Source organism: Thalassophryne amazonica, chromosome 13 (assembly GCF_902500255.1).
Source record: "Thalassophryne amazonica chromosome 13, fThaAma1.1, whole genome shotgun sequence".
Taxonomy (NCBI): domain Eukaryota; kingdom Metazoa; phylum Chordata; class Actinopteri; order Batrachoidiformes; family Batrachoididae; genus Thalassophryne; species Thalassophryne amazonica.
This window is the reverse complement of record NC_047115.1, coordinates 13,819,542-13,846,796: the sequence shown is the minus strand read 5'-3', so window position 1 is coordinate 13,846,796 and position 27,255 is coordinate 13,819,542. Positions and strand designations below refer to the sequence as shown.

Sequence of the window (27,255 nt, the reverse complement as noted above, 5' to 3'; positions counted from 1 at the left end):
TCAGAAGCTGTTAGAGACTGGCACCTGGAAACCATTCGAAAAATTTATCTGGCTTTCAGTGAAAATTTTATGGGCTTCACAGAGAATAAGGACTTTAACTACAGGTTTAAGGACCCCTTTAAGGACGGTTGGTGCGCTGCGCTGTGAGCGACGATGCGGCACAAACCACTGGATCATTTCTAAGCTGATGGCTCTGTGGATACGAGACCGTCGTGTGCTCTTTCTCTGGTTATCACAAGACCTGGACATCATTTTCCAGCAGATTTCACTTTTAACAAGAGATTTTGTCATGGAAAGCCGCGCGGAGGCTTCGTGCATCACGACCGATTCGCTGATGAAGCGAGACAAAGGAACACCTCCGTTTCTGCGTGTTAGAGGACAAGTTGGGACAAGTCCAGCTCTCCACAAGTTCTTTTACACTCACTCGACTGGTAAGCACTGAAAGCCGATATATATATATATATATATATATATATATATATATGAGGTCTGTTAGAAAAGTATCAGACCTTTTTATTTTTTTCAAAAACCTGATGGATTTGAATCACGTGTGCTTGCATGAGCCAACCTTGAACCTTTGTGCGCATGCGTGAATTTTTTCACACCTGTCAATTGCGTGATTTGCTTGTAAGCAGCCTTTGTGTGAGGATGGGTGTAGTCTCTCGTTGTTTTTTCTTTGCAAGGAAATGGTGGAACGACTGGAGCAGCGCGACTGCATCAAATTTTGCCAGAAACTGGGCAACAGCCAGGTGGAAACCATTCGGATTATTCAGACGGCTTTCGGTGACAATGCTATGGGCATCACACAGATTAAGGAGCGGTACAACCGGTTTAAAGACGGCCGCACAACAGTGGAGAGCACGCCACGCTCCGGTCAGCCATCAACATGCTGAAATGACCAGATCATTCCAAAGTGAACGCTGTGGTGATGTGGGACCGTCGTGTGATGTGTATCCGAGAAATTGCGGAAGAGGTGGACATCAGCACTTTTTCGGCACATTCCACTGTGACAGAAGATTTTGCCATGAAAAGAGTTGCAGCAAAATTCATGCCAATGGCTTGGGAACGAAGCTGATGGCGGACCAAAAGTGCCACCGTGTTGAAGTCTCACAGGACATGTTGTGACATGCTCACCTCTTCCACCATTAATAAGATTCAGACGGATTTCGGTGGCTTTTCACTCGTGTGACTATCCGAGAAATTGTCACATACATATATGTATGCATTTACATACATACATACATACATACATATATATATACAAGGTCTATTGGAAAAGTATCCGACGTTATTATTTTTTTCAAAAACCATATGGATTTGAATCACGTGTGATTACATTAGACATGCTTGAACCCTCGTGGGCATGCAAGAGTTTTTTCACGCCTGTCGGTTACGTCATTCGCCTGTGGGCAGTCTTTGAGTGAGGAGTCGCCCACCCTCTCGTCGATTTTTCATTGTTTAGGAATGGCTCAGAGACTGCTGCTTTGTTTGATCAAAATTTTTTCAAAACTGTAAGGCACAACTGAGTGGACACCATTCGATAAATTCAGCTGGTTTTCGGTAAAAATTTTAATGGCTGATGAGAGATTTTGGTCCGGTAGTGTCACTTTAAGGACGGCCCACGGCACCTGACAGCGATCTGCGCTTCGAGGCGGCAGCGTCTCGCCGTTTCAAGTTGAAAACTTCCACATTTCAGGCTCTGTTGACCCAGTAAGTCATCAGAGAATAGAGAACTTTCAGAAGAAGTCGGCATGAGGAGTTTATTCGGACATTCCATTGTTAACGGACATTTTGCAATGAAAGAACGTGCGGGCAGAGTCGCATGTCGGGCTGGACCCGACCGCGGGGGGGTCACGACAGGAAAAACACCTCCGTTGGAAACCTTAACGGGCAAGTTGGAACATGCCCAAGCTGTTAAACAATTTCTCAGTTACCCACTTGTTGAAAGCTATCAAAAGCCGCCTGAATTTTACAAATGGTTTTCAACACGAAGGTGTTTTTCCTGTCGCGGCGCACACAGATTCGCCGAGTCGTCACGGAAACGACTTGGCGAATTTGCGCGCACGTCTTTCATTAAAAAATGTCCTTAAACAGTGCAATGTCTGCATAAAGTCCTCATGCCGGCCTCTTCTGAATCTTCTCTGTTCTCTCACGACGTCCTGGGTGAATTAAGCCTTAAATTAGGAAGTTTTCAGGTCGAAACAGGCCGACGACGGCGCCTGGAAGCGCTGCGCGACGTCCCGCTCCGTGGGAAGTCCTTACAGCGACAGAAACACCCCATAATCTCTCATCAGCCGTTAAACTTTTCACCGAAAACCAGCTGAATTTCTCGAATAGTGTCCACTCGGATATTCCTCACAAGAAAAATTTTTGATAAAGCAACGTGCGCCGTCTCGAGCAGCATGTGAAACAAAGGAATTCAGCCGAGAGGGCTGAACCACATCTCGCTCAAGGCCTGCCCACAGGGAAATGACGTCACCGACACACGTGAAAAAACTCACGCATGCGCACGAGGGTTCAAGCATGATTGGTGTAATCGCACGTCATTCAAATCCATATAGTTAAAAAAAATAAAAGTGTCGGTTTCTTATCTAATAGACCTCGTGTATATATATATATATATATGTGTGTGTGTGTGTGTGTGTGTGTGTGTATGTAGACACATAAATTTTGTCTGAGCTTTTAATAGAAGGTACCAGGCGTCAGAATCTGACATCTCCAGAGCACTTGACCAGAATCAGAGTTAATAAAGCGGAGGTGTCATAAAAATAAATAAAGTGGGTTCACATGCACCCTGAGATATGTGAATGATGACTGGTGGAATCGTGACAACAAATATACACATTAATTTTTTTTTAATACTCAAATATATGGTTTGCACCTATGCAGTTATTGGTGTGATTAGCGAAGCTGAAACTGAGTGATTCTAGTATTTGGTATTCTTTAATATGAAAAACACTAATATATTAGAGTATTGTGTACTATAGTACCTGAGTTAGTTATGTTCTTATCTACAGTACCTCTGTGAAAAAGGTATTTTATTTTACAAAAATGTAACTCACAGTAACGAACATAAAACAAAAGATCAGATAAAGCCTTCCACAACCCACATAAAAAATAAAGACCACTAAATGCACAATAGCACAAGCAAACACAAAAACCTGTCAAGGGCTCAGAGAGAAGAGGTTCTTTAAAGCTGCTGTCAGATGCATAGAGTGAGATGGTCTCCGGAAAAATGAAAAGGTCACGATGAATGTCCCCTAGACTTCTCAGCAGTCTTATTTGCCCGTCACATCCTGCTCAGGATGTGAATTTGCCCGTCACACACTTACACACATGCTGTCCGTCACCTCTCATCAAGGCCGTGACACTATGGACATCTCTCAGCGGGCACTGCCTCCCTCTGCCTCTCGTTCTCTCTGACAGGTTGACATGGCACAGGAGTGGTCGGGCGTCAACAGCACTTGGACCAAGAGGTTTGTTCTCTTTGCTGTGACCTCAAAGATGGGGGCTGCACTCATATCTCCCCTCTCCCCTTGTTGCAGTACACTCCTGTCCAACAGAAATAAAAATCCTTTCTATCACCTACTCTCAGCGCTTATTCACTACACTTGACACTTGTCCATCATCCTTCATCACTGCAGGGTCAAAGGAATATTTTGTTTTGTCTACACTCAAGTTCTTTCTCTTACTATCTGTTGAGTCCTGGCTAAAGGGTATACAGTAAAACTCACCTAAATTGTCATTGTAATTAAGGCAATGCTTTGGGCCGAACATCGATGTAGGTTGATGTAAATTTTGAAGACTGCTCAGGATGTGAATTTCAACAAAATATTTATTGAAATGGGTGGGGAAACCAGCGATCACAACTTGATTGCACCCAAATTTGACTGAGAAATAAATTAGCAGGAAACATGGCCTAGAATAAAATATTCTTCATTCTGCATGTTATTCTCACACTTACTCAAATATTCTACTTCAAATTTAAAGAATATCACCGATTCTCAATCAATTTTGATGTTGTAGACAACAGCCGACAGAAATCTGAGTGGCACACTAAATGGCCAATTTGGCACTACGCACTACTTATCCAAGATCCAAATCCAAGATGCGTTTTCGGTCTATTGACTTGGTCACACATCCGGGAACTCCGTCTGTGAGGTCTTAGCAACGTGCTTAGCAATGGCGGCTGGCGTGACAATAATCGAGCTGGGTGGATTGTTAAAGTACCGGACAGTTTAATTAGATGCGAGTGTTTTACCTTTTAGCCACTGTTTTTATTTTTGAAAAAAGGCCTGGGCAATGCGAGGCAGTGAGTTGTACCAACAAAGCAAGAAAGAACATTAAAATCAATCATGATATTAAAAACAAAATGCAAATTTGGGCATCATGGCCCTCCTCAGCACAGGCCAGTATTTCATAAAGCATAATGATGACACACCAAGAGGATTATGCATCACATCAACCAGTATCATGCGTTACATTTGGGGAAAATAATCAGCAGCATGACCTGTCCCGGGGCAGACATAAATGATTAAAAAATACACATTACTTTCATAAATACCTGGTGTGTCTATGAAGAAGTGATAAATATCAGGATATTGAACATCTGGCCATTGTGTAGGATCAATTTTCCATTGTCCAGCTTTGAATTGGTACAGACAAGTTGCCAGTCCTGCTGCTGCTAATTTGGTTTTATATCGCTCCCGGGCGATATTATCCAAGCCCTCGGAATAGTTGAAGGCCACGCTAAGGCCCCAACAACAGAAATATAACTAAATTCAAACAAATAATTACTTAAATCTGGAATTCTAGAGCAAATACCACTCCCAAATACACAATGTATCTCTATGGTAAAACACGTCAACAGCCACGAATTGTCACGCCGGTGACTGATTTGACACAGAAGAAAACCAGAAGTGACATTGCTGCAACCGAATCAGTTCTTCCCCCACACTATTTTACGAGGTCTGTCAATAAAGTAACGGTCCTTTTTATTTTTTTCAAAAACTATATGGATTTCATTCATATGTTTTTACATGCGTGAGTTTTTCCACGCCTGTCGGTGACGTCATTCACCTGTGAGCACGCCTTGGGAAGGAGCGGTCCCGCTCCCTCGTCGGATTTTCATTGTCTGGAAATGGCGGAATGAAAAGGACTTTTTTCCATCAGAATTTTTGCAGAAGCTGTTAGAGACTGGCACCTGGAAACCATTCGAAAAATTTATCTCTCTTTCGGTGAAAATTTTACGGGCTTCACAGAGAATAACGTCTGTTACTACAGCTTTAAGGACCCCTTTAAGGACACTCGGCGCGCCGCACTCCAAGCTGCGACGACGCGGCACAAGCCACCGGACCATTTCTAAATGGATGGCTCTGTGGATACGAGACCGTCATGTGCTCTTTCTCTGGTTATCACAAGAGCTGGACATCAGCCATTTTCCAGCAGATTTCACTTTTAACAAGAGATTTTGTCATGGAAAGCCGCGCGGAGGCTTTGCGCGTCACGACCGATTCGCTGATGAAGCGAGACAAAGGAACACCTCCATTTCGGAGTGATAAAGGACAAGTTGGGACATGCCCAGCTCTCCACAATTTCACTGATACTTACTGGACTGGTAAGCATTGAAAGCCGAGATAGACATGTAATAACTTGTCCTCTGACACGCCAAAACGGAGGTGTTCCTTTGTCTCGCTTCCAAAGCGAACTGGTCTTGATGCGCGAAGCCTCCGCGCGGCTTTCCATGACAAAATCTCTTGTTAAAAGTGAAATCTGCCGGAAAATGGCTGATGTCCAGCTCTTGTGATAACCAGAGAAAGAGCACATGACGGTCTCGTATTCACAGAGCCATCCATTTAGAAATGAAGAATCGACCCACATTTGAAAAGTCTCCAGGTGCAGTCTGAAAACATTGGACAGCAGTCTCAGAGCAGTAGACATTGTGGGGCCCATTCGAGTGGCTGTTTCGTGGCGCAGTGCAGGTGGGACATCCACTGAATGGCAGTCTATGTGCAGCCTGAGTGCAATCTCACTGCAATCTACATATTTGTACGCCATCATAACAGCATTCAGAAAAATATGATCGCGGTCGGGAAACCCCGAAATGGATTGGGCACATCAAATCCTGCCAGCATGTCCTGCTCGCACCACATACGTGCACCTCCACTGGATCCCATTCAGGGAGAGCAAAGGAAATGTCGATATGCAAAATGTATGTGGCACGCATCCATCATGTGAAGTGGACGTGAACATTGCACAATCAAACCGAAAGCACCACCTGTCACTGCAAGTCAATGCATCATTGTGAGTGTCAGAGGCTCGGTGCGGTGCCTGCAACACAACGAATGGGATGTCGCCCCGTAATACACATATTATGACATGTTCACCATCTAACTCTGTCGGAGGAATGACGGTGGAACTGTTTCGCCAGCCCATGATACCATAAATAAACGCACCTCCAGTACGGCCCCAGGTGTGTGTCACAGCGCAGGGCGGCCAATGGCCAGGGACAGCAGGCTGTGGTGATGTCCCTCTCGCCCCGGCTGCGCCACATGCTTACAACATCAGCTCACAAATGCCTCATCCACCACAGCATAAATATATCCCATGATACAACATCTGGACAGGGTGGCGCACAGCCCCTCCGTGTATTACATGTGCTCATCACATCGCCATCATCGTGCTGTGTCTGTGAGAGATTAAGTGACAACACTCAAGCGCATTTGTCCGGCAGTCTGTGTGCTTTACTTATGATCTTGGTGCAATCTGACAGCAGTCTGTGTCTTCATACTGTTGCCCAACAACTTTTGGGCTGCGGTCGTGCGGGTGTGCATGACTCCTTCTGGACTGGATCTGTCCACATTCTACGTGGTCGTTTGGCAGTTGTACACGGCTTTCTGTCTGTCTCTCCCAACTGCTTCTCGATTATTGTCAGTTTTACCATTTCAGCCTCAGTTGGCCTGGTTTATGCACATTCACACTATGTGTGATGGGGTCTAACAGATTTAGACAGATTTGCAAACAATGTTTGAGAGAAATAGGTCTTTTGTGTATATAGAAAATGTTTTAGATCTTTAGAGTTCAGCTCATAAAAAATGGGAGAAAAAACAAAAAAGTGTTGCATTTATATTTTTGTTCGGTGTACATTTTGCAGAAAAGTCTGCAAATATGACAAATTTTACAACAAGGAGCCAGGAAAATATTATAATATAATATTATCATATTTATCTAATAGATTACAATTTGTTCATGTAAATGGGGAGTCTTCTTCACGGACTAAGGTTAATTATGGAGTTCCACAAGGTTCTGTGCTAGGACCAATTTTATTCACTTTATACATGCTTCCCTTAGGCAGTATTAGAAAGCATTGCTTAAATTTTCATTGTTACGCAGATGATACCCAGCTTTATCTATCCATGAAGCCAGAGGACACACACCAATTAGTTAAACTGCAGGAATGTCTTTCAGACATAAAGACATGGATGACCTCTAATTTCCTGCTTTTAAATTCAGATAAAACTGAAGTTATTGTACTTGGCCCCACAAATCTTAGAAACATGGTGTCTAACCAGATCCTTACTCTGGATGGAATTACCCTGACCTCCAGTAATACTGTGAGAAATCTTGGAGTCATTTTTGATCAGGATATGTCCTTCAATGCGCATATTAAGCAAATATGTAGGACTGCTTTTTTGCATTTGCGCAATATCTCTAAAATTAGAAAGGTCTTGTCTCAGAGTGATGCTGAAAAGCTAATTCATGCATTTATTTCTTCTAGGCTGGACTATTGTAATTCATTATTATCAGGATGTCCTAAAAGTTCCCTGAAAAGCCTTCAGTTAATTCAAAATGCTGCAGCTAGAGTACTGACAGGGACTAGAAGGACAGAGCATATTTCACCCATATTGGCTTCTCTTCACTGGCTCCCTGTTAATTCCAGAATAGAATTTAAAATTCTTCTTCTTACTTATAAGGTTTTGAATAATCAGGTCCCATCTTATCTTAGGGACCTCATAGTACCATATCACCCTAATAGAACGCTTCGCTCTCAGACTGCAGGCTTACTTTAAGTTCCTAGGGTTGTAAGAGTAGAATGGGAGGCAGAGCCTTCAGCTTTCAGGCTCCTCTCCTGTGGAATCAGCTCCCAATTCGGATTAGGGAGACAGACACCCTCTCTACTTTTAAGATTAAGCTTAAAACTTTCCTTTTTGCTAAAGCTTATAGTTAGGGCTGGATCAGGTGACCCTGAACCATCCCTTAGTTATGCTGCTGGGGGGTTCCCATGATACACTGTTTCTTTTTATTCACCTCTTTTTGCTCTGTATGCACCACTCTGCATTTAAACATTAGTGATTGATCTCTGCTCCCCTCCACAGCATGTCTTTTTCCTGGTTCTCTCCCTCAGCCCCAACCAGTCCCAGCAGAAGACTGCCCCTCCCTGAGCCTGGTTCTGCTGGAGGTTTCTTCCTGTTAAAAGGGAGTTTTTCCTTCCCACTGTCGGCAAGTGCTTGCTCATAGGGGGTCGTTTTGACCATTGGGGTTTTTCTGTAATTATTGTATGGCTTTTGCCTTACAATATAAAGCGCCTTGGGGCAACTGTTTGTTGTGATTTGGCGCTATATAAATAAAATTGATTTGATCTGATTTGATTAAAAAAAACCAAAAAAAAAACGCACAAATGACCTGCAAATCATGGAGGAAAAGTGAACGTACCATATCGTTGGTTTGGAGGTTGATGAGTGTACATAGAAGTGGAGCTCGTTGAGGGACAAATTAATCCAGAAAAGGCCACTGTTCCTGCGGCAAATTGCATAATGACGCGACGGGGGAACGTTAAAATGGTCATGCGCACGTCAACGTCATTGCATGGCCACCGAGTTACAGAATTGCAGAAGCATAAATCAGGTTTTAGGATTTTAAGATACCACTCCACAGTGGACTTAGAAAAAAAACAGATTTTGTCCGTTTTATACATATAATGGATTTTGTCCATTTTATACATATAACGGATTTCGATTACAACGGACACAATTCGCTGGTCCACCTGAATCCATTATATGCAAGTTTTATTGTACTACTTTCTATTCACTGAAAACAATGGTCATAATCCAGAAATTTATACTAATTCTAAAACAGCAACTAATAAAGATGCTCAGCACTACATCTACACTACAGAACCACACTAGGTAATGGTCAACAACCATCCAGACATTCGATCCCTACCCACCTATCTGCAGCAGTGAGGTTATAGGTGGGTGATGACGCCTTGAACTTGTCCACTTGCTGGTGTCTTCAAAATTTAGGGATCTGCACACCTGATCATGCACGGAGAAAAGCAACACATGACTATAATGTCATAGCTGATGTGCCCTCACTGTGTAAGCCGCATACCTCATTTGAGTTTCCCTAAGTATCTGTTGAACACCAAGCCATTCCAGCAGTAACCAAGCCACCTCCCCCCTCCAAAGGGATCTGGCAGAACCAAAGATCTCCAGTCATCATCCCATGGCACGGGTAAGTGTCCAAGTCTCATAACCCTACAGCAACAATGGACGCACCAGGACAGTAAAGACTTGCATCTTCAGTTGTCTGAAAAAAGGTATCGCTAACACCAAAACACTTAGAGTCCCAGAGACATGAATGTTTCTGTTGAGATGAGTGAATTATTCAACACTTTTGACACTTTCAACACAAAAAGATATACTTCTAAAGGCTGTGTCCAGGAATTCATTGAAAGCCTGTATCTTAGTCTTGACTGAGGATGATCACAAACCCAAACACTCCAATGCCTTGCTCAGGTTCTCATGAGCCACAATCAGGGCATTCATTTTTTCCAAAAAAATTCACATCATCATCTCCAAAGTCAAGGTCAGTGAACGTTTCCTCACAAAGACAAATGAAGTACTGAACACCACAGTCACTACCCAACACCCAGTTCATGCAAGTATTTGACAATAAAGGAACCAAAAACACATGCCACAATTCACAGTTTTGTGAAAACCAACAGAGGTTGCAAATATGTAATGCAAAGCAAACATTTACAGTACAGCAACTGGACTTCACAATGGTTTTCAAGACACATTGCCACTCTTCCAAGTAGCTTCTTCTCAGATATGCATGTTTGCATGCAATAAGCACATCTGCATGCAATAAGCACTCACAGAGCAAGGAAGTGGTCAAGGCCTGACTGCTTGCGTGTGAAGCCAGACTGCTCTGGTTGCTGAGTGGCAAGTAGGTGCACCTGAATACTGCTAAAAATGAACTTGAAAAAGCAACTTGTCTGCCACCTTTCCTTTTCACAGAGGGACAACAAGCCTTTTCTTCCCATCTGTTGGGGTGATATCTGTGTATCAGATGGAAGCCAAGATTGCTTTCAATGGCAAGAAAACAGCATCTCCATGCACCTGGAGTTCAGCACTGATGCCGCATATCTGTGCAGCTTTTCTCGATTTACCCTTATAGTAAATTTCAATAAACTAACCCATTTTCAAAACAATGTTTTGCCAAAAATATATTAGAATGTAAAAAAACAACAACAAAAACAACAACAAAAAACTAGAAAATTGCAAATTTGAAATAGTCCTAACCAGCAAAAGGGTGGCATCCATCAAACAATTAATTACCTGCCATTTCTAGCACACAAACAGCAAACAAGGGCTATTTTTTGTACCACATACATTTGAGATTTTCCTCACATCAGCATTTTTCCCAGAGAAGTTCAATTTAATTGTGAATGATGTATATAGAAACATATGTCAAGACTTCTTGTCTAGCCCACAAAAAGTGAAATTCTACAACACCCATTTCTGATGCTCATTTAGGACAATAGCACTGCCCTTCCAATAGTATTGGGTCAAGTCCTGTCATATCCAGCAACTTCTTTCCATTCAACCTGATGGTTACTGGTACTGCAGTAACCATGTTAAACATATTTACCCTGCAGTTAGATTTGTCTAACTGAAAGACAGAAGGATCACCTTTCACATCAAACAACCTACCGACACCTCATCTACAAGCTATATAAAGCTGACAATTTCAAGTAAATAATGACAGCCATCTGTCTGCGATTTTTTTGAAACATTCCTGAACATGAATGTCATAATATTGGGTGACTTTAATTTATATTTCTGTGACAAAATTGTTGTGAAGATGTAGGAACACGGACCCACAACAGGGGGCGTTAAATGACCGGGCAATGGATAAGCCAAACAGTAATAATTTAATGTTGTGAAGTGCACAACGGAATACAGACAAATACAGTTTTGGTACTACAAACAATTATATGTTGAGTGACGTGTGGGCAGGCTTGAGGATAGGAGACGTCCGTCCAGAACCGAGCTGGATCCCACACGGCCCTCACCGCCAACGGATCTGAAGAACACCGGAGCCGCCAAGTCCTGGATCCCCAGGTGGCCACCGTCTCCAGCTGTCAGACCTGGTACTGCTGGCAGAGAACAGAAACAGTATAGATGAGTGTGAGTTCGCACACTCAGTAATCCCACAGTCTGTGTTCTTTTGGGATGGAGCACCTCCACCTCCAATCACACACTCGTGCGGCTCCTGTCTAACCACTTATCTGGTTAGGGTGTGAAGCGAAGGCGTCGCTGATCACACCAAACGTCAATCCCACAGATAAGGCACCACTACAGGAAAACGGCTGCAAAAGAGTTCAGACTATTATTCAGTTTTAAGTCAGCAGAGAAATTACCTCTTCTGGTAGCTGATTTCTCGGCGGGGAGGTGGAGTTGCAGTCCGACCTTTATGGTGGTGGTGATGTGATGTGGATGAGTGACAGCTGGTGCTGATGACGAGTGACAGCTGTCACTCCCGGTTGCTATGACGCCCTCTCGTGCTTGAAGCCCGCACTTCAAGCAGGGCGCCATCTGGTGGTGGTGTGCCAGCAGTACCTCCTCTTCAGCGGCCCACACAACAAAAATAATTGTATAACACACATTAAAAATCAAGAATTTGATGCACGTTATAATTTATGGGATTTCTGAAATCAACAAAGCATCAAAGTCACACGTATAGCACGCTAAATATTTGACTGAATGTCCCTTTGTAAGTTTCACCTTCACTACACACCTGTTGTAGCTATCAACAAGCTTTTGACAGAATTCTGGTTTGATATCTGACTGCTTTTCTTGGCAGAATTGTTAAAATTCAAGTCATTCATTGGCTTCTTGGTACAGACCCAAGTTTGATCAATGTCCAGACATTTTCAACAGGCCCCCAAACCAGGACTTTGGGAAGGTCACTGCAAAAGTGTAATATTAGCCTGCTAAATCCATTCCACATTCCACAGATGTGTATTTATAGTCATTGTTTTGTTGGAACCCCAGTTTTGTACACGTTTCAACCATCTAGTTGATGGACTGGTGTATTCCTAAAGAATTATGCACATGTTCCACTGACAGCAAAACAGTCACAGCTATTGATATCACCAACATGCTTAACAGCTGACACAGTGTACTGGGGAATTGAATGCCTTGCGTTTAATCTTCTGAACATACTCACTGTAGTCCAACAACTCAGTCTTTGTCTCATCTGATCATAAAACATTCCTCCAGATGTTTCTTTTTGTTGGCTCAGCCAAAATTTTGTTTGAGCTTTAACATCTTGATGTTTGAAGTATGGGATCGGTTATTGGCAGCCTCTCAGTCCATGTTAATATAAAACTCAACTATATACAGTAACACTGGTGTTCCATTAGCTTGTTGTCCATGGCACGTCTGTACTTGGTGGTCCTTGGTTGTTTGTAACTATCCAAACCAATATTCTCTCAAATGAGGATGACATTTTAGGTCTTCTTCCAGAGATTAGAAAATAGGACCCACCTCCCAGTAAATTGTACTTCTGTATAGTTGTTTGAACTGATGATCTTAGAATCTGTAATCATTTAGAAATGTCTCCAAGAGACATTCCTGACTGGTGTAAATCTATGATCCTCTTTCACAGATCTGCAGAATTTTTGAAGCTCACCATGATCACCAATAGGAAGTTAAGAGGCTTTGGCAAGTTAAGACATTTTGTAACTTTCAGCACCAATTAATTTACAATCACACTGGGGAATATGTATATTTTTGACACGGTGTTGATTTCAGTTAACCCAAAATAAATTAAAACTTTGTGCACCATTTTGTTTCCCCAAGAAAAACAACAGTTCAAACTAGAGCACTGTACTCGTACAGCACAAACCTCCGCCAACACTAGTTTCCAATTCCACAAATTTTTTACTTTGGAAAAAAATTTCAAGGCCAAAGTCCAATTAGAAGTGGCTTTTGATAAGCTAAATTAGATGTGATCAAATGTCAGGAGTATGCATTTAGTTCATGCACTTGAATGGACTTTTGGAGTTTTTTGTGGTGTTGTTAGATGGGGGTTTTTTTTTTTTCAACTTTTTCGGTTTCTGAATTCTTTTTCAAATAATTTTCACAGAACATTGGTTATAAATGACTGAACACCCATTATTGCCATGAAAATCATGTTCAAGAGCATATGTAAATGTCAGACACAACTGCACATTTACATCATTTATTTAACATGTTCTGCACTGTAAAACAAGAGCAATCTGAGATTTCTATCATCTGCCATTCCAGATCCGGATCACCTCCAAAATTCAATGGAGTCTTCCATGCCCCTATTTGTGGTGCAGATTTTGTGAGAATCTGTGAAGTAGTTTTGATGTAATCCTTCAAAGTCTGTATAAAAGGAAACCTTGATCCAGAATCTGGATCACCTCCAAAATTCAGTGGAGTCTTCCATGTCCCATGCCCATCGGTGGTGCAAATTTGGTGAGAATCTATGAAGTAGTTTTTACATAATCCTTCAAAGCCTATATAAAGTGAAATCTTGATCCAGAATCCGGATCTGGATTCGGATCACCTCCAAAATTTAATGGAGTCTTCCATGGCCTATGGTCTGTGGTGAAACGTTTGTCAAAATCCGTGCGGTAGTTTTGACGTAATCCTGCTAACAGACAGACAGACAAATAAACAAACACCGATGATTTTATTACGTCCTTGGCGGACATAATAACAGATCTACTGTATGGCCACTGAGTCTGACAAAATGCACTAGACATAGGGTAAGAGGTGGGGTACACCCTTGACAGGACCCTGGTCTATCGCAGGGTGCAACTATCAGATATTGTTTTTTAAAGCATTAACGTTTCATACTTTAAAATATTACACGATGTGAAAAGGCAGAAAAAGTTATACAATGTTGCACCACGCAGATATACTCAATAGTAGCATTGTGCCATAATGTCAAGCATTACACATTTGAATGGTAAATAGCTAATAGTGACCTACTCTGAGAATAAAGTAAACCGGATATTCGCAATCATTGCACAAAAGCAAAAGTCCCAATGCTTTTATATGGTTTTCCATGTAATTAACACCGTATAAAATGAATTTTGCATGACGGATTTTCGCTCACACCGGACAAAACGTCTGTCTGATCGCAATGCATTTTCATTAAAAACTCCTCGTATGTACCGGACAGAGCAGTCTGGACGTGTCCAGCCGCAACAGAAGTGCGAAATGAAGTTCAGCACTGACACTCGCCAATTCGAGTAAAGTGGGTACCATATTTCCTTGATTAAAAGCCCAGCCGTTTATATTTTTTCAAACCGTGCTCAGACATGGGACCTAAACAATTAACAAAATGCTGTTTGTTGCCTGCACTGTTATATGGTGTTAAGTTTCACACATATCCCTGGGTATGGTGAACCAAACCGCTTTAGATCAGAGCCCTCTACCTGGGTGCGAACCCTCCCCGGAGCCTGACATGCACCTACTAAAAGACTGAGACTGCAAGGGCTGTGATTTGTCACTTTTACGTTTTCACTCCTTCCTCTCCTGTCATATTCTAATAGTTTTTCAGTGCGCATTCCGATGACATTTTGATCATGGCTCAAATACATTTGGCAGAAAAGTCCGCAAATATGACCAACTTTACAAGAGGTTGGTGAGGTTAGACCTTACCCATGTAAAGTGGCTTGGGGCGACTTATGTTGTTGTTTGGCGCTATATAAATGACTTGAACTGAATATGCTGAGCTTCCTTTAAAAAGAAAAAGTCAAAATTTGCAGCTTGTGTCTGTGTTATATAACTGGAAATTAATTTGATTTTGGAATCTTGACCACGCAGAAGAATGAATGTTGGGATCTGAAATATTGTAATGGCACTGGTTGGTAGGGTTAGACCTTACTCTTGTGAAGTACCTTGGGAAGACTTATATTGTGATTTGGTGCAATATAAATAAACTGAACTGAACTGAGTGTTTACCATTTTCTGACATTGTATAGATTGTCTGTCAGAATAACTAACACACTAATTAAGGCTAATATCTGTTTGTCATAGTCCGAGCCATAAAAACATGCCCAAACACACTAGCATCTAGCTAGAATGTTGCTGTTGTATTTTATGTGTGCCCATGTGTGTTGATGTTCTGACACTACATAGATGAACGTGAACACTGTGACAAATTTCACACCACTACTCTCTTTAATATATGACAGGCCCTTCATGCCACCATACCTCACCCTCCCCTTCCTTACATGTACACAGGCTTAACGTCGTCTTGGCGGGCCAATCCCGCTGGCTCACTGTCGGCACGGCAACGAGCGTTATCCTGGCTAACATCTGCTGCACGACCCAGGGCCACTCAGAATGGGCCTTAATCCCCACACAACCATGTTGTGGGGAAACATTCTTTCCTTTTAGTGAGTGCAGACAAACAGGGACAAGCGGTGTTGCTGGTAACCTACAGGCAAGCAGCCTCTTGGAAAGACCTGGAATGTTTCAGGCTTCGTGGCCCCCAGTTGTACCATGGCCCATTATAGCTGTGCAGAGGGGTGTGACTGCCAGCATCAGCAGCAACTTGTCATCACCAGTCCAGTTGGATGGATTTGGCCTTTTTTTTTATAGGTTAAGGAAAGGTGGTACTAGTGAACTAGGTGGAGTGGCTCAGGGGGTAGTCTGTTGGCCAGCTTGTACTGTGAAAACAACAGCTACACTGATAAAAACATGAGCCACTTTTCGCCCTGTGAAATACAACTTTGCTGCATCACCTGGCTGTGTAACCAGGACACTGTTGCTGCTGCATTTTTGGTCATCCTACAGCAGCTTGTTTTTCCCTCTCAGTGTTTCTTGATGTCAACTGAAGAAGGAATGAGGATTTGGACTATAGACAGTTGAAGATTGCCCCCTTGTGGCTACAGTCAAGAGAACAAGTGCTATGCTGTTAAGACATACTGCATAAGTGTTAGTCATAGTGTGGCATCTAAACTCATTATCTCCTCACCCAGCTGAAACAAGCTGGGACCTTGATATTACTATTGTAAACGGGATCTGCTGTTCTGGTAACACACATTCACTCCAGAAATCGGTCAATCCCTCAATATGAAATATGCATCGCATATGTCTTAATATAGTTTGATTTCATCAAAGTTATTACACAAATCGTTTATATGCAAACATCTGACACCCAGAGAATGAGTGGATGAAGCTTGCTCAGAAAAAAGACCATACCCCTGCATAAGCATTTAATTACAGACTAGAACACCATCAGTGCCAAGAAGTACATTAGTATATTTGCTGAGATGAGCTCATATTTTATTTCCCGAATGCTTGCTAATTTTATTTTCTACAATAAGCCAGCATGATGTCTCAATCTAATTTCAAACAGAAAAACTGAGAGGAAACTTAGAAAAAATACATTAATAACAGGGAGATTAAACTGCAAACATTCACCTGCAGACCTTGTTCCAGAAATATCAAAGAAGCCACACAACAACAACAAACAGATCTCTAGGCTCAGTGGAAAGAACCAATTCCTAATGACTCAAAGGTTTGTTTGGAAAATCTGCTCTGCTGACAAGAAAACCAGGGCTTTAGAAAAGGCACATTCTATATGTTAATAACAAAGTATAACTTGAATTTATTAGCTACGAGGGAAAACTACAGTAACAAAATAAATAAAGTTTTTTTCTTGCTAAGATGTTGTTTTACAGTAATTGAATGTGATCATACACATTTTGGCATTTTTTTCCTACCTGTCATGCGTGCCATCACAGAGAACTGAGATACAGTTACATATCTCATTTGGGTTAATTTATGATGAAGGGAGCAGCTATTAGATTTTTTTTTCACTTTGAGTTATCACTTTTCCGTACGCACGCATGTGCGTGTGTATGTGTGTGTTTAAAATATTTTGAGTTGTAAGAACAGCACAAGTCTAAGTCAAGTGTCCAAGTGGATGCAAAGTAACACTCATCTCCATTCACCTGTACTGGGCATTTGGATTGTGGAAAGTTTTTCTGTGGGCAGACGGGTTCTTAGGGAGGGACTGCAGGCATGTAAAACGCAGAGCAAGGTTAAACATTTATTTTTTTACTTTATGCAAATTAGAGTAAAATTCACTTAGCTGTGCATAGTATTCCATTCAGTAAGCAATTACAAGGAGTGGAGGACAAATTGAATCTTTCAGTATCTGTGGTGTTTCTGATTATTTCATATAATTTTGATCCTGCCATATTTCATTGTTAAGGATACAAATAAATGATTTAAAAAACCTACATATAATATACAAAGCTCATGAATGGGAAAAAGTGCATGTGTATATCACAGACAGACAGACAGACAGACAGAGACAGATAGACAGATAGACAGATAGATAGATAGATAGATAGATAGATAGATAGATAGATAGATAGATAGATAGATAGATAGATAGATAGATAGATAGATAGATAGATAGATAGATAGATAGATAGATAGATAGATAGAGAGGAATATTTGTGAAGAAAGAATATATGCATGTGCAAATATTTATAGGGTTGCACAGGTGTGCAGACATACAGGCAGGCAAAAAAAATATCTGCACACAAGCAAATGTGCAACAAACAAGCAAAACAACAGTATGAGGGTCAGTGCTGTTACTGTGTATTTTATGTCATTAACATTTTCTTTTTAAACTGACAGACAGACAAACACAAAAGAAGTGGAGGTGGTCAAAACAGTTGACCTGGTATGAATATCCAATTAGTTACTGAGCTGATAATTAGAAATATAAGATGCAAGAACTATTTTGCCAATTAATCGTTGAAGCAATTTTATGAATTGAAAGTTAACATTCACTCAAGCTTCTGAAATATGGGAAATTTATGATTTTCTTGGTTTTATGCAACTGTGCATCAAATATCTTTGGTTTTTTGACAGATGTTCCTTCAAAAGAAAATATTTTAAAATAATGGTTCTGGGTAACTGCCCATTTGTGTTGTTCTGATATTTTGCAGATTAAAGAATAAATACAAAAACCAGACTATAAACACCAAATTATTTAATCATGATAATAATACTCTCAATCCTGCAGGAAGTTTAATTTCCCAGTTCAATTTAGTTTGAAAATTCTTTGTTTTGCTGATTTTCTGGACTTGACCAAGCCACTGCCACATTAACAAGTGCTTCGGAAGTTATGTTCAGCCCAATCTTTATTCACAAAAACAGTGATATCTAAAGCAATACACTGACACCTAGTGTTATAGTATGGTAACTATAAATGACTGCAAATAACAGCATTACAGGCAGGTGCTGTATTTTCATCAACACAACACATAACCATCTCCTATATCTGAGCTACAGCTTCATCAGATAATCTAAGACAGGAACATGCAACCATACAGTTACAGATGGATATTATGGGATATTTTGGTATATTAGCCAAGGTAATGTGCATAACTATCAGTTGTGTTTGTGTGATTATCAGTTCTGTTGGTGGTGTGTTGTTTGTATACATGTTCAAGCACAATGCTATGCTATCTCACCCAGGCTGAAGGAAGGGCTATTCGGTGAAGTGAGGCAGATAAGGACAATAGTGAGACCGGCGACTGTGCTGCCTATCTGCTTCTCAGCTGCAACCAGAACAGGGTCACTCAGGTGGACTCTGCAGGCACAAGTGATGAAGGGAGAAGCAGAATAGGATGAGATAAAGGGAGGAGCGTAGGGAAAGGGTGGAAATGAGGGAGTTGAAATGACCACCGAACAAAAGATGAGGTGGTGGAGTGGACAAAGGACAGAGAGCAGGGTCAGTGGAGGATACGTGATGCTCATCACTGCATTACGCTTATCAAGGATTTCTAAGCTCAGAGTGTGTTTTGTATGTGTGTGTGTGTGCATTCTGTGCAACATCCCAGTTCAGCAATAAGTGTTTTTACACATCTTGTATGCTTGTATATACTGTCAGAACATGCATGTGTAAATATGTACAACCCCTGGCAAAAATTATGGAATCACCGGCCTCAGAGGATGTTCATTCAGTTGTTTAATTTGTAGAAAAAAAGCAGATCACAGACATGACACAAAACTAAAGTCATTTCAAATGGCAACTTTCTGGCTTTAAGAAACACTATAAGAAATCAAGAAAAAAAAGATTGTGGCAGTCAGTAACGGTTACTTTTTTAGACCAAGCAGAGGAAAAAAATATGGAATCACTCAATTCTGAGGAAAAAATTATGGAATCACCCTGTAAATTTTCATCCCCCAAATTAACACCTGCATCAAATCAGATCTGCTCATTGACATTGACCCTATGCCATGACATTGACCCTATGTGTCTTTTTGCAAGGAATGGTTTTGCAGTTTTTGCTCTATGCCAAGATGCATTATCATCTTGAAAAATGATTTCATCATCCCTAAACATCCTTTCAACTGTCCAAAATATCAACATAAACTTGTGCATTTATTGATGATGTAATGACAGCCATCTCCCCAGTGCCTTTACCTGACATGCAGCCCCATATCATCAATGACTGTGGAAATTTACATGTTCTCTTCAGGCAGTCATCTTTATAAATCTCATTGGAAAGGCACCAAACAAAAGTTCCAGCATCATCACCTTGCCCAATGCAGATTCGAGATTCATCACTGAATATGACTTTCATCCAGTCATCCACAGTCCACAATTGCTTTTCCTTAGCCCATTGTAACCTTGTTTTTTTCTGTTTAGGTGTTAATGATGCTTTTCGTTTAGCTTTTCTGTATGTAAATCCCATTTCCTTTAGGCGGTTTCTTACAGTTCGGTCACAGACGTTGACTCCAGTTTCCTCCCATTCGTTCCTCATTTGTTTTGTTGTACATTTTTCGATTTTTGAGACATATTGCTTTAAGTTTTCTGTCTTGACGCTTTGATGTCTTCCTTGGTCTACCAGTATGTTTGCCTTTAACAACCTTCCCATGTTGTTTGTATTTGGTCCACAGTTTAGACACAGCTGACTGTGAACAACCAACATCTTTTGCAACATTGCGTGATGATTTACTCTCTTTTAAGAGTTTGATAATCCTCTCCTTTGTTTCAATTGACATCTCTCGTGTTGGAGCCATGATTCATGTCAGTCCACTTGGTGCAACAGCTCTCCAAGGTGTGTTCACTCCTTTTTAGATGCAGACTAACGAGCAGATCTGATATGATGCAGGTGTTAGTTTTGGGGATGAAAATTTACAGGGTGATTCCATAATTTTTTCCTCAGAATTGAGTGATTCCATATTTTTTTCCTCTGCTTGGTCTAAAAAAGTAACCGTTACTGACTGCCACAATCTTTTTTTCTTGATTTCTTATAGTGTTTCTTAAAGCCAGAAAGTTGCCATTTGAAATGACTTTAGTTTTGTGTCATGTCTGTGATCTGCTTTTTTTCTACAAAATTAAACAACTGAATGAACATCCTCCGAGGCCGGTGATTCCATAATTTTTGCCAGGGGTTGTATGTTATGGAACGTTTTGTGTGCCACCGAAAGCCAGATCCATTCTGAACATGACAATGTGTTAAAATTAATGACTAATTTAATATGTATACACGTCACAAACATTTATACATTATATTTTACAGGGGGGAAATACAGCGAGAGAGAGAGTGTACCTCAAGTCACGTCTGGGAGGATGCCATTGTCATCATCACCATGACAATGGCAAAAAGAAATAACAGAACTGCCCTGGGTCCTGGATAGCAACCCTCTTGGTAGACAATTTGTTCATCCCCACCTCTTGAAAGTAATCATCTATTTGACACAGCAAGGTGAAACAGATGTCCCTTTGGTCTTCTCCAGCTGGTAGGGTCCTTCACATTGAGACACATGCATACTGGATCATTCATGGAGAAATGTGCTACATGGCCAAAATGTCACAGCTGATTTTCCCTCACAATGCAAGCGACACTCCTCTGTGCCTCCCCAAGTAACTGCTTGTTTGACACAAAGTCATTCTGCTGGTATCCAAGGACTCTCTGAAGAGAACTACTCTAGTACAAAAGCTATCCAGTCATCACCTTATGTCACGGGTTAGCATGCAATTCTCACAACAATACAGTAAGATAGGAGGCACCAGGACTCTGAAGACTTGAACCTTCCTTCTCCTGAAAAAGATATCGGCATCACCAAACACCTCTGTTCTGTGACGTTGATAATTCTGAATAAGCTTATTCAGAGTCTCTCAATCTCAGGCGCCCCAGGGGATCCTCTGACTTTCAATGACACGGGAAGCTGAAAGGGCCAAGAAGATAATTTCTGACTTACTAGTCGAAATAGTCAAATAAGACTATCTATATGTTGTGTTTACCTTAATTTTAAATGAATTGTCACCACACATGCCAAATACATATACGCTAGGGCACACATATTGACAACAATGATTTTTTAATTGCTTGATTAGTCAAAACAATAATAAACTACTTTACTAGTCAAATGCTGAAGTATTTCTTCAAACAAAAACAACCCTACAAGGTCTGTCCATAAAGTATAGGTCCTTTTTATTTTTTTCAAAAACTATATGGATTTCATTCATATGTTTTTACGTCAGACATGCTTGAACCCTCGTGCGCATGCGTGAGTTTTTCCACGCCTGTCGGTGACGTCTTTGGCCTGTGAGCACTCCTTGTGGGAGGAGTCGTCCAGCCCCTCGTCGGAATTCCTTTGTCTGAGAAGTTGCTGAGAGACTGGCGCTTTGTTTGATCAAAATTTTTTCTAAACCTGTGAGACACATCGAAGTGGACATGGTTCGAAAAATTAGGCTGGTTTTCAGTGAAAATTTTAACGGCTGATGAGACATTTTGAGGTAACACTGTCGCTTTAAGGACTTCCCACGGTGCGAGACGTCGCACAGCGCTCTCAGGCGGCGTCATCAGCCTGTTTCAAGCTGAAAACCTCCACATTTCAGGCTCTATTGATCCAGGACGTCGTGACAGAACAGAGAAGTTTCAGAAGAAGTCGGTTTCAGCATTTTATCCGGATATTCCACTGTTAAAGGAGATTTTTTTTAATGAAAGACGTGCGGACGGGTCCGCGCATCGGCTCGCAGCCACCGCGACGCTCCGCCACAGGAAAAACACCTCTGTTGGAAGCCTTAAAGACAAGTTGGAACATGTCCAGCTGTTAAACAATTTCTCATATACTCACTCCACTGAAAGCCATCAAAAGCCGCCTGGATTTTACAAATGGTTATCAACACGGAGGTGTTTTTCCTGTGCCGCCGCTCCGCGCCGGCTGCATCCCGACGCGCGGACCCGTCCGCACGTCTTTCATTAAAAAAATCTCCTTTAACAGTGGAATATCCGGATAAAATGCTGAAACCGACTTCTTCTGAAACTTCTCTGTTCTCTCACGACATCCTGGATCAATAGAGCCTGAAATGTGGAGGTTTTCAGCTTGAAACAGGCTGATGACGCCGCCTGAGAGCGCAGCGCGACGTCTCGCACCGTGGGAAGTCCTTAAAGCAACAGTGTCACCTCAAAATCTCTCATCAGCCGTTAAAATTTTCACTGAAAACCAGCTTAATTTTTCGAACCATGTCCACTTCGATGTGTCTCACAGGTTTAGAAAAAATTTTGATCAAACAAAGCGCCAGTCTCTCAGCAACTTCTCAGACAAAGGAATTCCGACGAGGGGCTGGACGACTCCTCCCACAAGGAGTGCTCACAGGCGAATGACGTCACCGACAGGCATGGAAAAACTCACGCATGCGCACGAGGGTTCATGCATGTCTGACGTAAAAACATATGAATGAAATCCATATAGTTTTTGAAAAAAATAAAAAGGACCTATACTTTATGGACAGCCCTCGTAATTGGTTTGTTGTTTTTAACATGAGTAATTTCTGATTTTCAATGTTTTATAACAAAGTAATTTAAATATCTTTAGGTTACTGAACTGTGGAGTTCGCAAAATGTACACAAAATTCGCAAAATTTATGCACAAGGCTCTCAGAAATGGCCTTTAAAATTTGGTCCCATGACCTTGTTCAAGGGGAGGTGGTGGTCTAGCGGTTAAGAGTTGGACTTCAGACTAGAGGATCCTTGGTTGAAACCCCAACCAGACCAGAAAATCACTAAGGGCCCTTGGGCAAGGTCCTTATAGTTGCTCCACGTGTGTAGTGAGCGCCTGATGGGTGAATGTGAGGCATAATTGTAAAACACTTTGAGCTTTTGATGCAGATGGAAAAGCTCTATATAAATGCAGTCCATTTACCATTTGCTGTGAGGCAGCAGTGCTAACCACTAAGGCACCGTGTGGTGGCTGTAGGTGAACTAAGTCATGTGTGCTCAGGTACAACCCCACTTCCAATGAGGCTGGGACATCGTGTAAAATGTAAATAAAAACAGAACACAATGATTTGCAAATCCTCTTCAACCTATATTCAATTGAATGTACCACAAAGACAACATATTTAATGTTCAAACTGATAGACGTTTTTGTTTTTGTGCAAATATTTGCTCATTTTGAAATGGATGCCTCCAACACGTTTCAAAAAAGTTGGGACGGGGCAACAAAAGACTGGGAAAGCTGATGAATGCTCAAAGAACACCTATTTGGAATAATTAGGTGTTCCATTTATATCTAATGGGTATAAAAGGAGCATCCCCAAAAGGCTCAGCCATTCACAAGCAAAGATGAGGTGAGGATCACCACTTTGTGAACAACTATGTGAAAAAAAAATAGTCCAACAGTTTAAGAACAATATTTCTCAAGGTTCAATTGCAAGGAATTTAGGGATTCCATCATCTACAGTCCATAATATAATCAGAAGATTCAGAGAATCTGGAGAACTTTCGTAAGCGGAAAGGCCAAAAACAATCATTGAATGCCCGTGACCTTCGATCTCTCAGGCGGCACTGCATTAAAAACAGACATCATTGTGTAAAGGATCTTACCGCGTGGGCTCAGGAACACTTCAGAAAACCATTGTCAGTTAACACAGTTCGTCGCTACATCTACAAGTGCAAGTTAAAACTCTATGAAAGCCATACATCAACAACATCCAGAAACGCCGCTGCCTTCTCTGGGCCTGAGCTCATTTGAAGTGGACAGACGCAAAGTGGAAAAGTGTGCTGTAGTCTGATGAGTCAAACTGTTTTTGGAAATCATGGATATCGTGTCCTCTGGACAAAAAAGGAAATACACCATCCAGATTGTTACCAGCGCAAAGTTCAAAAGCCAGCATCTGTGATGGTATGGGGGTGTGTTAGTGCCCATGGCATGGACAACTTACACAGCTGTGATGGCACCATCAATGCTGAAAGGTACATCCAGGTTTTGGAGCAACACATTGCTGCCATCCAAGCAACGTCTTTTTCAGGGACATCACTGCTTATTTCAGCAAGACAATGCCAAGCCACATTCTGCACGTGTTACAACAGCGTGGCTTCATAGTAAAGGAGGGGGGTACTAGACTGGCCTGCCTAAAGTCCAGACCTGTCGCCCATTGAAAATGTGTGGCGTATTACGAAGAGCAAAATATGAGAACGGGGACCCCGGACTGTTGAATAACTGAAGTCGTACATCACCTACAAAGCTTCAACAATTAGTGTCCTCAGTTCCCAAAACGCTTACTGAGTGTTGTTAGAAGGAAAGGTGATGTAACACAGTGGTAAACATATCACTGTCCCAGCTTTTTTGAAACGTGTTGCAGGCATCCATTTCAAAATGAGCAAATATTTGCACAAGTTTATCAGTTTGAACATTAGATATCTTGTCTTTGTGGTGTATTCAATTGAATATAGGTTGAAGAGGATTTGCAAATCATTGTATTATGTTTTTATTTACATTTTACACAACGTCCCAACTTCTTTGGAATTGGGGTTGTAGTAAATAATGTAGACGAAATGACTAATCACCTGTGGGAAACGTGCAGGAGAGGTGATCTCCAGGAGCAGGATTGTGACTCTTGGTCTATGCTGTAGTTCGGGGTTGTATAAATAAATTGAATTGGGAATGCAAAAAAAAAAACCGCTCTGCTTCCAGCTAACTAGCATAACGAGAGCGAACATATTCATTTTTAACTCGCTTCATTTGAAACGGTGAAGCCAACGCTATTTCCTAAATCATTACCTAAATCGTGATTCAGTCAAATTAATATTACCTTTCTGTGTATGTCTTCGGCGAGTAAAAGTTTAGAAAAAGAACGTTCTCGTAGTTCGCTGACTCTCCACAGACGCTCCACACAAGTCGCTAAGCAACAACAACGAACTTCCTCGATTGGGAGGAAGACCACCTGAGCATCGGGCCCTGATTGGCTGAAAGTCACTGCGGCCGGGATATCCATCCTCCTAGAGTGACGTCAGCTAGCGATTTGAAGCATGTTGTTTCCTAGCGCCATCTATGGGACACTACGTTTCACATAATAGCGCTAATTTCGAAAACCTATTTGAAAACTCATTTACATAATTTCACTTCGTCTAAATTCGGGCATTACTGGGTCTGTTTGAGGTTCTAGTTTTAAAATCAAGTCAGTTAGGATGAGGGAAGCAAAAACTATGAAAATGATTGTGGTTCGTAATCTATCAAAAAACATGTAGGTTGTGATGTCATAAAAAGGTAATACCTCATGATTTTGAAAAAAAAAAAAATCAATCAGATGTTTTTTTTTTTTTTTTTGGCTTTAGTCCCTGTAAATGTCTTCTCCAAACTATGCAGAGAAGGAAGTTGTGCATAAGCTTAATTTACTGAAGTCAGTCGCACATGCACGCCTACCAAATTTAGTGTCATGTGCCAAAATAAGATTGGTTGAAATCCCTAATTTTCAAATTACTGTCCAACATGACTGTAGTCACTCATTAATCCAGCATCCATTTGTGCTGATAAACATGGAGGTTAAATGTTATAGAGTTAAATTTGTCTCATTAATACTTACAAAAGCACAGAGGGTGATTTACAAATATCCCTTGATTTGTGTTTGTGATCCACAAACACAAATTTTTGATTTGTGACTTGTGTTCGGGTTTTTACAAATAAATATTTATTTGCAAAACTGAAAATTCTGTTTGTGAAGTGTGATTCAACATTTGTGGATCACCAAACACACACATTCATCACTTTGCTCAGCTACATATGGAGTTAAATTTGTCTCATAAATATTTGCAGAATCACCCTCTGTGCATTTGTAAGTATTAATGAGACAAATTTAACTCCATAAAATGTGCTCATACATCTGGGGAGAAAAAAAAAAAGACATTCCATCTGTGCAACATTTGTAGATGCTCATTTTTGGATGATGATTGGTGGGCAAACCTTTGCGCAAACAACAAAGTAAGGGCTTGAAATTGTCACAATGTGACCAGAAGTGGGGGAAGAAAATTGCAATTTTATATCCTAATATGTTTTAATCAGTATTTAAAGCTTTAAATGAATGAGCACATGTTCAAAATGTTCAATTTTGCAACATATGCAACACAATTTTGCAAATGAATTGGGACTCCACCAAAAATGAAATCAAATTCCACACTCCAGCAGCATTTGTCTCCAGTACTTGGACATTTTCAGTGATTACTGGAATTGAATTATAGCCAGGCGTCATGGTGAACTATTCTTGACAACGCTGTGATGGCAAAGACTATATGACTTAGAACTTTTGTTCCATATAGTAACTCCAAATTCTGACTCGAGGCATAAGCCTTTTAGACCCGCATTATTAGCTGATGAAAATATTGACTTTTGGGAGCAGAGGTGCGGTCACACAATTGTTATACAGTGCTGCTTGAAAGTGTGTGAACCCCTTGAGTCTTTACATGTTTGAAATTTTTAGGCCATCAAAAAACAAAACAAAAATTCAGGCTTTTTATATTAAAATTTCCAAAATGATGTGGTTTAAACTCACAATGAAAAGTAATCTCTACATCATTAATTTAAAGAAATAAAAATCTCAAAATTAAAATGATGGTGTGAATAAGTAAGTTCACGCTTTAGTATAGCACATATAATCTATCACTTT

General features: G+C 41.0%; 1 protein-coding gene across 4 annotated transcripts in view; it reads right to left on the bottom strand.

The window, feature by feature from the left end:
- wdpcp (WD repeat containing planar cell polarity effector) overlaps window positions 1–25,496 on the bottom strand; it is a 169,878-nt gene extending 144,382 nt beyond the window's left edge. For 3 of the 4 annotated variants that reach the window (XM_034184984.1, XM_034184983.1, XM_034184981.1), the window contains exon 1: window positions 3,162–3,294. The gene's annotated coding sequence lies outside the window, so the exon portion shown is untranslated. Of the gene's footprint in view, window positions 1–3,161; window positions 3,295–18,829; window positions 18,949–20,917; window positions 21,116–25,407 lie in introns of those variants that run through there. The other variant, XM_034184980.1, reaches the window with a different exon arrangement.
- Between the last annotated feature and the right edge of the window lie 1,759 nt (window positions 25,497–27,255).